The sequence below is a fragment of the Gymnogyps californianus genome, chromosome 1 (assembly GCF_018139145.2).
Source record: "Gymnogyps californianus isolate 813 chromosome 1, ASM1813914v2, whole genome shotgun sequence".
Classification (NCBI taxonomy): domain Eukaryota; kingdom Metazoa; phylum Chordata; class Aves; order Accipitriformes; family Cathartidae; genus Gymnogyps; species Gymnogyps californianus.
The window spans coordinates 97397226-97409244 of NC_059471.1; positions in this window are offsets into that span (position 1 = coordinate 97397226).

The following is a 12019-nucleotide window of genomic DNA, read 5'->3' on the forward strand; positions in this document are numbered from 1 at the left end:
ACAGACTACATGTGATGGAAGATGTATGCCCCGAATGTGACGTTCGGCAGTTTGACCATTTTTACTGCAACAGCTAAACATATTCTCAGCTGGCTTAGCAGAGGAAGTAAGGCAATTACTTTGCATGCCTCCATTAGGACATATTTATGTTTTGTGTGACTGGATGACATAAAACACTGGTTCTCATCTCTTTCTGTCGCTGTGAAAGCTGGCTGCGTTCATGCTTCACTAGGCCTGCTGGAATCAACACATCAGTGAGGATCCCTGTTGTTTGCCAACCATGGCCATAGAAATTACCAAAACAGAGCGAGCAGTGTAGTGCTGCTTGGTGTTTTCCCTGCCTGCAACTTGTGTAAATGGAGTTTACTGACACCTGGACTTTCCTGTCCCTGCCAAGCAAAGGGCTGTTGCGTTGAAACAGCCACACTAGGGGTTGCCTCTTGGCCAGCCAGCAGCCTGTTTGAAGGTGATTGATTAGGGAACCCTGGGCATGTTGCAGATGATTTGTTGGGGCTGTTGTAATGGAGTTACATGAGGGAAATGGAAGGAGGGAAGGAGGACAGTATGTACTTAGAAATTATTCGTGTTATTTATTTATTTATTTATTTCTGGTTTGTTTGTTGTTTTGGTTTGGTTTTTTTTCTTAAAGCAACCCCTGACAGTTGTTTGTTTGCAAAGAAACATGATGTACTTATCAACAGTAGGAACACAGAACTGTTTGTCGAGCTGTGGCATTTTTAGCTTCTGCTCCCTTGAGCTGCTGATGAGACATTGAGAAATACTTGTTTAGTGGCCTTAGAGTTGTGTAAATCATTTTAGTCAACAAACTTGGCTGCTCTTTCAAGTTAATGTGCCCTTAAAATATAACAACATTAGACTATTTGTTTTTGCAATGTTAATGTAAGTGCTTTTGCTTATAAACAAGAATAATCTATAAAAAGGACTCTGCAAAGCAGAGTGTGCAGCAGTGCTCCTTCCACAGTGCCAGCCCTTTCCAGAGAATGAGCTAAATCACCGTCCTGCTGAAGCCCGTGGAAGTGTTTCCATTCACTTCAACCTAATCAAGATTTGGCACAGTAAGAAAACAAGCTCTGGGTGTCAACATACTCTACCTCTCCCAGATGCGCAGACATGCATTTTGGCCCTCTGACAGTGTACATTTTATAGTTAGGCACTGGTTTATTGATGTAAATCCCAAAGCATTCCTTGAGTCCATAAACAGAAAACGAAGATGCAAACCCTGAAGCTCTCCCATTAGGTCAGAATCTCCTTTTTCCTGTCAATGACAGTTGCCTATGCCATGGAAGTATGTTGGCAGCTTTCCTCCTGTATGGATTATGTCCTGTATTTTGCAGCTTAAACTTCAGTTTCTTTTCCTATTAAAGCCCTGCTGGGAGTGTTCAGTCATACAAAGTCTTTAAAGTCAGTGGCAAGGATTCTTATTGACTTCAGTGGAGTTAGGATCAAGGCCATATAATTAAGCCACAGAAAAGGCTGTTTTGCTGTAATATCTTTTTCTGGTTTAACTGTGTTACCTGGATAGGATCATATAATCTCCATCCTATATGGCTAACAAAAATGGCACCAAAAGCTACTGAATAGCCAGTAAGTTGCTGAAAGGTTGTGGCTGTTATCAGTTGAATTATTTGTTGCCACTTGAACATATTTTTTCCTCCTTTGTTTTTGTTGGCAAAGCATGCTATAACCTTCCTTTTTACTTGGGTGACTTTTTTGCCAGCTGATGTCCTGGCTACATGGACTGTATTCAGGAGCGCGTCCTGTTCCTTATCTGTCTTCTACCTCCATTTTGCACATTGGACTTCTCTGGTGACAACCATGAAGATGCTGGTATGGGCACGCCTAGTGGTGTGACAGCCTGTTTTGATGTGCTCATGCACAGGGAGTCTCTCCCGCTCTGGAGGCTTTAACTGTGCTGGAGGGCAGAGCTGCTGCTTGGACGAGAAAGAGTCTGATCTCGACGGTGGTCTCAGTCCTTCCCTGAGGACGTGGTATGAAAGCTCCTGACCCTGAGGTAAAAAAGCATGCAGCCTCCTGTGTTGTAGCTGTCGGCTGTCAATCACTGTCTCTGGCTGCAGCCCACTCCTCTGAAGTGTGTTTCATCTGTGATAATAACAACTAGCTTCTGATTTGGAGACTCAAACTCTTCAAAGGAGCCCCAGCTCCTCTCTGAAAGACACTCAGTATGATTGCCTCCTCCTGTGATGCTCATCCCAGGTATTTCTGAGCTCCCAGACACCTGAGCAGAGGCAGCCTGAGGAAGAAACCCTCAGGGTCCCCAACCCTATGGATGGGCTCAGGAGCAGAGGGCTGCAGGAAGTGGAGGGGAGGGGGAAGGACCCGGAGGACTGAAGGACTGTCATGTCCTCTCCTTTCTTGGAGAGGTGGGAGAACCAAGGTTTTTGGTTAAGTACAAGTAGCCTGCCCATAGAGTCATTGCAATGTGCTAAATAGCGTGTGCAATGTTGCAAATAATGATTCTTTTGATTACACTGTGGTGCGAGGGGCAGCAGTTTTCGCCCTACCTCAGCTGCCTTGCTGGAGAGAAGGGAGGCAGCTGCCCGCAGACCTGAGCAGCATGTCTGGGAGCGCCAGGGAGGGAACGGTCTCCTCCCTTCCCCGCTCCCACACCTCATGCAGGAGCTCTGCTTATGGCTGTCTCCTGAGTCAGCCTCAACAACACAAGGTGCAGAGGGGCTTTTGGAGAGGCTTTGACTTTGCTTCGCCAGCCTCCAAGAGCGGCCGGGCCTCCTTCCTTCGGAGCTGCCTCTGAAGGAGGAGGAGGAGAACAAGGAGGAGGAGAAGGAGAAGGAGGAGGTCTCAGGACTCCGGTGGCCAGAGCAGAGAAACAAAAGCAAAAACAAAACAGGGAAATCTGTTTCCCATGGAAAATTATCAAAACGAAAGGTTGCCAAGCCCGTCCCTGCTGCATCCGCAGTGACTGTAAGGATGAGGATAAGGTAGCTACTTTCCTAGCGGGATGGGGGGGAAGGCCAGAAGCTTGGGATGACATCTGAGGAAAGCATTCAAATAAACAGCAGGTAGGGGAAAGGGGCAGGTGCCATCTTCAATAATGCAGACTCCAGAGAAAGGAGAGAAAATTCAGAAAGGAGGTAATAGGAGTGACTGAGGGTGGAAATGCCCAAACCACGGACCGCTGGGGATGGATGTGAGGAAGAAGTGAACAGGCCTTGTGAAGGAAACAGCAAGAGGTGGATTAGCAACGAGCTGAATGCAAAGGGATGACTCAGTAGTGATGCCTCCATTACGAGAGCAGCTGAGAGGGAGTCTTGAAATGCTAATGCAGGGAGGAAAAGGCCAGGCATAGGTGCAAGAAAGGAGGAGGAGAGAATAAATGCAATAAAACCTTCCAATGAAAAAAAAAATATCTCCCTACCCAAAGCTGTAAGCAAATGAATTCAGAGCTATTCTTTGCTCCTGAAACAATAATGAGAATAAGGGGAGAAAGTGGGAAGAAAAAGAGGAAATGAAGGAAATTAATTTTGGCAGTAAAATTTATCAGGAGCACTTAGGTACTTCTGGAAATGTTATTCAAATTTCCCAAGTAGCAGAGGCCGTGGCTCAATGAGACAGTAAATCAACTTTCAGGGCACTTAGCGCTGACCCAAATCTATTGCAACTATATAGCACAAAACAGTGAGCTGCTATTTTGAATCCCCTTGCTGCTTCTTATTCACCAGACAATGTGGGTTTGGATGGGTTAACGTTATTAAAGCCGCTTTCATGCTAGATCAGGTGCTACACGTCCTCCTGAAGCTGGCACAAGGCCAGGGTGACGGAGTAAAGCTGCACAGATGTTGGGCCATGTGTTGTGGCTAATTCAACGGAGAGGCAACCGTGTGAGCGTGACTGCTCAGGCTCAGCTTTGTCCTGCCAGGTGACCTGCTGGCACGGAGAGCTGACGCTGATGGCGGCAGAGCCGCAGCCTCCGGGGCCAACAGCCTGCTGGTGGATGATGCCAGCGGCTCTCGAAGGCCAGATGTGCAATGAGCTCCGGGTGGCAGGGGGAGCAATGGGGCTTTGGGAAGCCCCTTGGTCCCCAGCTTCCATTGAAATAAATGCATTGGGAGATTGGGATTGTTTGAAAACGCTGCTGGGTGCTTTTACAAATGTGCCTCCGGGTGCCTAATTCTCACCAGAAAGCACTCGAATTGTAAAGTTTCTCCATCACTTCCACAGACTTGAACGTCACCTTACCCTGTGGCCATGCTTCCCCGGGCTGGGCTGACCTGCTGGTCCTCACCTCCCGGGGATGCCTTTGGCTGGCAGTTTGGAAGACATCATCAGGAAAACTTAGGACTTGTCTAATTCACAAGGGCTCTGAATGGCCCTTCTCCTCCGAGGGTTTCCCTCGTTGCAGGGATGAGGAACTTGGGGAAGCTGCAGCGGCGGCGCTGCCTAAACACCACCCCTCTCTGGCCCGGGGCCAGGGCTCTGGTGTACAGGAAAGGCCTCATTGACAGAGGCTGAAATCAGATGTGACCCTTCAGCCTGGGAGAAGCACTGTGGAGCCTGATGGCAGCACAGCAAAGGAGTGCATCTTTATGTAATACCTAGCAGGATGTGGACAGCTTCAAGGTTTCCTTCGGCAATCCGTAGTTCTTGGAAACTGGCAGTATATATTTTGGGGTGCTCTGCAGAGCAATGATATGATCAAAGGCACCTTAGGGTAGGAACTTGGTTGCTGCGAGAAGCTCCAAGGACAGTGCGGCGTAGAGAGAAAGTACCTCCTTTTGAAGAATTTCCTATCATGAAGCTGAAAGATTTTATAATTCAACAGGCCGAGGACCTTGAAAGAAGAGTTTCAAGGCAGGAAGAGAAAGCCCCTGAGGTGAGCTCAGGTCCATGAGAGACATTACTAGCGCTGTGTCAGCATGACAGTGATGCAAGGTGGGGTGAGGTTAGCTCTAATGGCACACAGCTAACAGGATGCCTGGGGAGCCGACGTGAAAGGGGCGCTCCAAGTTGCTAATGCTTTCGTCTGGCTCAGCAACTAATAGTCAGACACTGATTCACAGAGCTTCCCTTCTCTGAGCGGTCCTGTAAATATATGTATTTTTTTAAACAGTGAGGAAATGAATGGCCATGCTGAGGATTAAGTGCTCCTCATGTCTGACCTCAGGCATGCTGGCATTACCCCAGCCCGAGCCGCCGAGCTGCCGAGGTGCTCCTCTCCGGCTTTCTCCACGTTTTCCCCTCGCCCTTTCCCCCGCTCCCTTCTCCTCCCTTGTCTGCCCGTGTTGGGGCCATCCAAAACTGTGTTCCTGCTCTGGCATGGAGTGGGGAAACAAGTGTCGAAATCCTTCTTTTTGGTTTTTTTTTCTGCGAAATGCAATTCTTGTTCACTGGTCGTCTTATTCTCAGTATATCCCCTGCTGGACCCCTTGCCCCTTTCCCTGATCCCAGCTCTGCACAGCTGCACAAAGATGTTGGTGACGTTGCAAGAGCAGCCTCCCCCAGGGGCTTGGTCTGGCCCTGAAGGCACCTCACTGGTGCCAGCTCCTGTGCTCAGGAGTTCTCTGCTTGCCACAGCTCGAACTGGCTGGCACGGAGGCCGGCTAGAGCCCACCCGCACCCACCACCGGGGGCTGTAGCCAGCTCATGCCCTGGGCTACACAGGTGCACATCATAAATCTTCACAGGGCTTCTGGCAAAACCCTTCAACTGAAGAAATGCTGTTACTCACTTCTTTTTGGGCTATTCCAGTTCAGACTTTAAATACTGAAACAGATATCTCAACAAATTTCAGCACGATCCTTTAATCTAGGTCTCTCGGCTTCCTTCTCATCCCCAATTGCTCTGTCCTCTAGAGCCTGGATATTTCTGAAAAGGACATACCCTTCAGGGCAACATTTTACACCTTTCTTGATGTCCTTTGTTTGTCCCCTAATGTAAACTCTTTCTGTGACAGGCTTTTAGCATGACTCTTTCTGTGATAAGCTGTTTAACTTTTTTTCCTTTGGGTTTTGTCTGTAACAAAAATGATTTACCCTTGGGAAGCCTTTCCTTGCCTGTTTTTTATCCCAAATTTCCTGCCTCTTGTCATCTTTATATTTCATTTCTCCTATGCTGCCCTCTTTATGTGTGTTTGCCACTGCATCGGTCTCCTCAGTCAAGCTGATGTTCTGAAGTTTTTCTGGGGAAAAGAGATTATTTCCCAAACCAGGTTAGGTAGGTCAGGAAAACCTGCTGAGTAAGCAGACTTTAACCAGCAGAACAACACAGCTTATTTTATTCAGGGAGGACATTAAGATAAATCTTCCAAATCACCCCCTTCCAAATATAAGCTTAGTCTGCTTTAGGAGACGCTGCTGACATCAATCAGCCAGCTTAGCTGTTGGTAAAGGCTTTGTAGTGTAGACAAGTGCTCCTAAGTGAAGCTGACTGAAGTGCCGGTGGTTTGACTCAATTGCCATATGTCAGTTAGGTAAGGTCACCGCTTTATTCATGCAGCGTTTCTGCAGATTCACGTAGACCCCTGAGGGAGTGACGCTCTGCAGCGAACCTTTTTGCATTTGTTATTTTCACGTCCTGCGTGTCTTCTGGCAGTCATCATATGCATCACTGCTCGATTCCAGCCTCTCGTGTTCTCCAGTCTCCTTTACAAGCAGGGTGGGATCTGGCTTGCGGAGCTCGGGGTTGTCTGGGCTTGAGTGAAGTGAATCATCCTCACAGAGTAATCTCCCTTCTCCAACGATGCTGAACTGCAGCAAGCCGTTCCTATTCAGCAAAGCACATAAGCCAATATTTGGCTCCATTTCTATTCAGCAGAACATTTAACTGTGAGTTTAATATTAAATTCATGCTCAAATCCCATGGCTTATTATTGGATTTAGGTGAATGTCCACACTACATCACTGAATGAGAGGGGGATTAATTACAAGGAGGGGGGAGCTTTGCTGAGCTGGGTTCAGACAGAAGAGTGGTGCACACCTGCCCCAAGGCTTCCCCCCTCCACCAGTTGTGCATCCAACAGTTTATTCCCAGGGCACAGTGTTGATATCTCAGTCTTGCTCATCAAGGAGCATTTTTGTAGTGTTGGATTTGGCAGGTGAAATGGCCTGTGGCATTGCTCAAAACCTTGGTGAGCATCTCAGCTTTGCTGCGTGGGAAGGGTGATGGCAGCTGGGTGATCCCATGCAGCGTGCAGAGGGCATCCCTCTACGCACCCGGTTTTTCTCATCTCTGGCTTCAGATGGTGGAGATGGAGGAGGCACGCGAAGCACAGTGGGCTGATCTGACTGCTTTTCCATAGCGGATTTCACACAAGCTCAAAAGGGTAGAAACTGAAATACTCAGCTGCTGCAGTGTGTTTTTAGAAGGGAGGAGGTGACAGCTCCATTTGTGTGCTGCGCAAGAGCAGTTTGGGCAGGGCACCACATGCCTGCTGCTCTCTGTGAAGGGGTTCTTGCTTTCTGTAAAGGAGATTCCTCCCTCCCTGTTTACTTCTTGTAGAAAATGCTAAACTGAATATGTTTTTACAAGCATACTGTTTTCACAAAGTCCTATGATTTAGACAGATCTCTTTCTCTAAGGCAGAAGGTGACATTATGTTCATGAAATGTTTCGCACAACCCTGTCTTGTCCTTAACTGCTTGCCATAAAACATGCTAATCCCTTACAGACCTGCATTTGTGTCCCAATTGCAGCTAAGATGAACACAGCTCAGTGTCGTGATAAAACAGTGTTGTACCTGTCCCTAAAGCTAGACCTCAGAACAAGTGTAAAAATGTCTAATGAGCTGAGCAGGGTGCAGTGTGAGAGACAGGGCCTGTAACAGCTAGCCCACACAGAAGGGAATACAGGAGGAGCTGTTATGAAGGTCATGCTGTTGGGATTTGATCAGTTAAAACTGGATGCTAGGTAAAGCAACTCTTCTGCAAGCTGTCCTGAGCCCTGAGCAAAAGCTGGACACCGCATAAAGATTGATGCTGTCAATCCCAGCATCCCAGTGCTGACGAAGAGCCCAACTCTATGGGCACAGACCAAGCTCTCAGTCTTTGCATCTCACTTTTCCCTGCCTTTACAATAGGAATAATAATAGTTGCTAACCTCCAAGCTGTGTGGTGTTGGCTGTGTTTAAACAGTGCTTTAAACAGAAAGTCTGAGCACACTTGGTAAAACTCCATTTAATTGCACATGGACTTAAATTTAGCAATTGGTTTTTCCAGTGTTCCCATTGTATCCATTAGCCTGAGAAATCTGCACCCCCTCTGACATGCAGTGGCAGTAGGGGACTGATCTGTGCCTTCCAAGGGTGCAAATCAGAAGCCTTTCCTCCAACTGAGCAGAGATGTGCCATTGCCAGGCTGTGGTAAGCGAGAGGACGTTCACTGCGGACTGTTATGATTTGTAGAGAAAAACCATAGAGCTTAGTCATCAAAAACAGGGGTTAGTCATCAAAAACAATCTACCTTCCTCTTTAAATATAAAAAGGCTTAAAAGTTTGGTAAGGTTTACAAGGCATTAAAAAAACACCACTATTACAATTGCCGGCATTAATTCTCATCAGGTAGCCTTCCTTCCCCATTTGATGCGGAGACTTACAGCTTCATGTCTGTTGCCAAATGCTTTAGCCCTGGTGCCCATAAAAGGTTTCTGCTGTAACTGTCTTGTTATCAGACCATCAGTGTCCTGACACTTCCTAGTGATTAATCCTGTGTTGAAATGAAATTAAGTTTCCATATATTTGGCAGAATGACCCCAGGACTTCCTATTTGGGGAATACAAAGAATAAAGCATCTGCAGCCTACAGGAAGCCAGAGTCTCTGATTTCCTGCAGAGGCAGAACAAGAACAAACAGGGAACACATATTTCACAGCGGCAGTCGAAAGCGCACGTAAAAGCCCTGGCGGCCCCCATGATGAAAACAATTAGAAGGGGGAACATCCCTGGTCCCAAAATTATTTGTGGGTGTTTTGTTACATACACAATATGCCATTAGAAAATAGATGTAACTGAAGTTAATGTTTTTTCCAGGTGACTATTAAACTTTCCCTTGGCATATGTCTTTTGGTTTACATCAGCAAGATTGTACTTGTAAAGCTAAGTGAGTTTTACGTTGCTATTTGCTACACTGGGCTCTCTAAATCCATTTGTGCTTAGGAAAACGCAGTGACATTTTCTTTGATGGCTTTGTTTAAATGAGCCAGGCCAGATTCAGGCTGATGTAAACTCCAGTGAAAGGGGCAGGAGGAGGTGATAAGGCAGCAAATCCTACTTGCAGCCTAGCTCTGACTTGCAATGAAAGGCCCATGGGGAAGTGGAGGCAGCAGGCTGCCTTCTGGGGCTGTGCAGGACAGGCTCCCTAAGAGAGAGCCATTGTTGCCTCTACAATGTGATTTAGCAGCTCTACACCCACAAAAGGAAACGCTTCCAAGTGCTTCCAAATTGCTGGTTACGCCTTGCACTAATGGGCATCATCAGCTTAAAATTAGACCTCTGTCTGAATAATGCTTCTACCTGAATATATATACTTGCGTGTGTGCATGTGTATATATAGATGTGCGTGTGTGTATGTATAGACAGAGAAAAACCTATTCTGTTTACCCGCCACATTGTTGAGATTATCTTGGTGGTTGTAGTGTGTTTACTTAGCTTTGTCAGATGGCTCTCACTCCTTCGCCACGGCTGGTTTTGCCAGTGTCAATGGTTCTGTTGCTGCTGGTTCTTGTCAAAAGAAATTGTCTTATTTCTGTCCTGCAAATGTACCATATTACCATAACCACTGCATCTAAGAATATCTTGTTTCCTACAGTTTTGTATCAGTCAAGCCTCTTTCAATGCTTCCTAACCCAAACTGGAGTGAAAGAGGGGAGACCTAGATGCTGCAAGGTGTTAGGCTTGGTGTGCTTCCATGGGGAAAGGTCTGACTGGTGGCTGGTTAAGGCAGCTGTCCTTCAGCAGGCAGAAATGGGGCTAGCGTGATTCCCTGGAAGGTTGCTTGTCTTGGCATTTTTAATAAATGGCTGTCTAGAAACAAAATGCAAACTGTTGCTCTCCTTTAAACCATGACTCCATACGGGGAACTGGTTTTGAAGCTCCAGACCTGAGAGAAGACTCAAAGCGTCCAACCATGATATTTTTCTGAAAGGGCATCTTTAACTTTTTCTTTGAGATGTTAGCCTTAGAGTGGATATTTCTGTAGCCCTGAAAGTATCAAATGCATGAGGAACACAGGATATGGCACACAGGTTCTTACTGTGGTGACATTGAGAAGATCCTGTTATATCACACAAGTCCCAAGAGAACCGCAGAGAACTGTGAGTGAACTAAGGACAAGTTTACACCACAAAATGCTGCTTGCCACTGAGATGCCAGAGACAGTGGGAATCAAAGCTGGTCTGCCCACGTGGCACAGGGAGCATTTTTACTGGATGCAGTCTAGACACATTGACTTGGCAACTGCCTGGAGTTAATAAGCCCTTTTTCTTAATTCATGCTCTTGTCATATGAACTTTGTTCCCCTGCAGTTTGCTAAAAGGCTCAAGGAGTACTTGTTTGTGCTGAAATCTTCAGGGATTTGTGGACGCAGCAGGGAACAAGGACATTCACAGAGAGAGACTAGGACCGCAAGACTCTCACGCTGCAATTCTGCGTCTGCAGGGAGTTGGGCTACGCTACCTTTTCACTTTGTTCTCTGCTCTGAGTTTTACAAGGCACTATGCGTCCCTGTCTCTGCCAGTGGGCTGGTTAAGTCTCTCCCAATTATTCTAGAATGAGTAACGTACAGATGAAGCTACACAGTGCTGCCAGCTCTTGTGATTTTGTAAGTAAGTCTTGCAATATTTGCTTTCTGTTCTCTTGGCTTTTGCTCCCAGATTAATGCAATGGAATTCCTCTTCCCATTAGCAAACAGGAGGAGGGGAAAAAAAAGCACTCCAGGTGTCCAGTCTACCTGGCAGGAAAGGAAAGCCAGGACCTGTGACACAGGAACCCCCTGGCTGCTAGAACTGGGCTCAGACACGTCACCCCCACGAAAGCCACAGCTCCATCACTGCACTGTGGATATTGTTGTAAATAACCCCTGCTCAATAAATCAGACTATCAAATGACTGCTCTTCTCTCTCGCTGCCACCCACCCCCGTCCATGCATTATTTCATCGTTCTTTTCTCTTACAACAATTGCGCTTTCCTGCCGAGAGCTGCTGGTGGTTTTCCATCTTCCAGGGGAAAGCCTTCAGGGACAGTGCTCCCTTCCCCATGCAGAGGTGCCCGCAGCCGGATGCAGCAGGGCCCAGACTGAGCCTCAACACCCAGGGGAGGAGACCAGCCAAGGCAGACCTCTTAAAATAGGCAGCTGACCTCCTTGGCAGCTCTGGCCTGAAGAGAGCCCAGTGGAGAGGCCAGGGATACCCTGCAGCATCTTTCCTCAGCAAGCGTTGGGTGCTGCCTGGGTGGTGGACAGGCCCCCCCAGGGTGCACGGGTGCCGCAGGTGGGAGCCACTGCTGCATGCCCCATCCTGCACAGGAACTGCACACCTCTACCATTTTTAGCAACAGACACCCCTCGCCCATCAGTCGGGGCTAAGCCTCTCAGCCACCCCTTCCAACACAGGTTTCCTGTATTATACTGTCAGATCCTGCGTCCTGTATGGGAGGCACATGGGACACAGCTTTTCTTGTATGTTTTTGCCATCTGGCCATCGCTTGCAGCAAAGGCTCTCTCCGCATGTGTGACTTTTAGCAGTCCAGATGTCCCTCATTTGCAAACCCTTCGGGCAGCCCCGCGACAGAGCACGCCGCCCCGGCCTACCCTGAGCGTGGTACACTTTCTTCCACAGCCCCCAGGCTAATCCTTACTGCAACAACACTTCAGTTTTGGTCAAAGGGAGCAATAACTCTTGTTGGGGCACCTTGATCTAACGGCCTTGATCTAAAGATCTAAAGGAAGATCTTTCTTTAAGGAAAAGGTAGCTGGATTGCAAAGGTTGCTATATACAAACTCAGATTGTCTTGTTCAGCAAGTTTGTACTTTTAT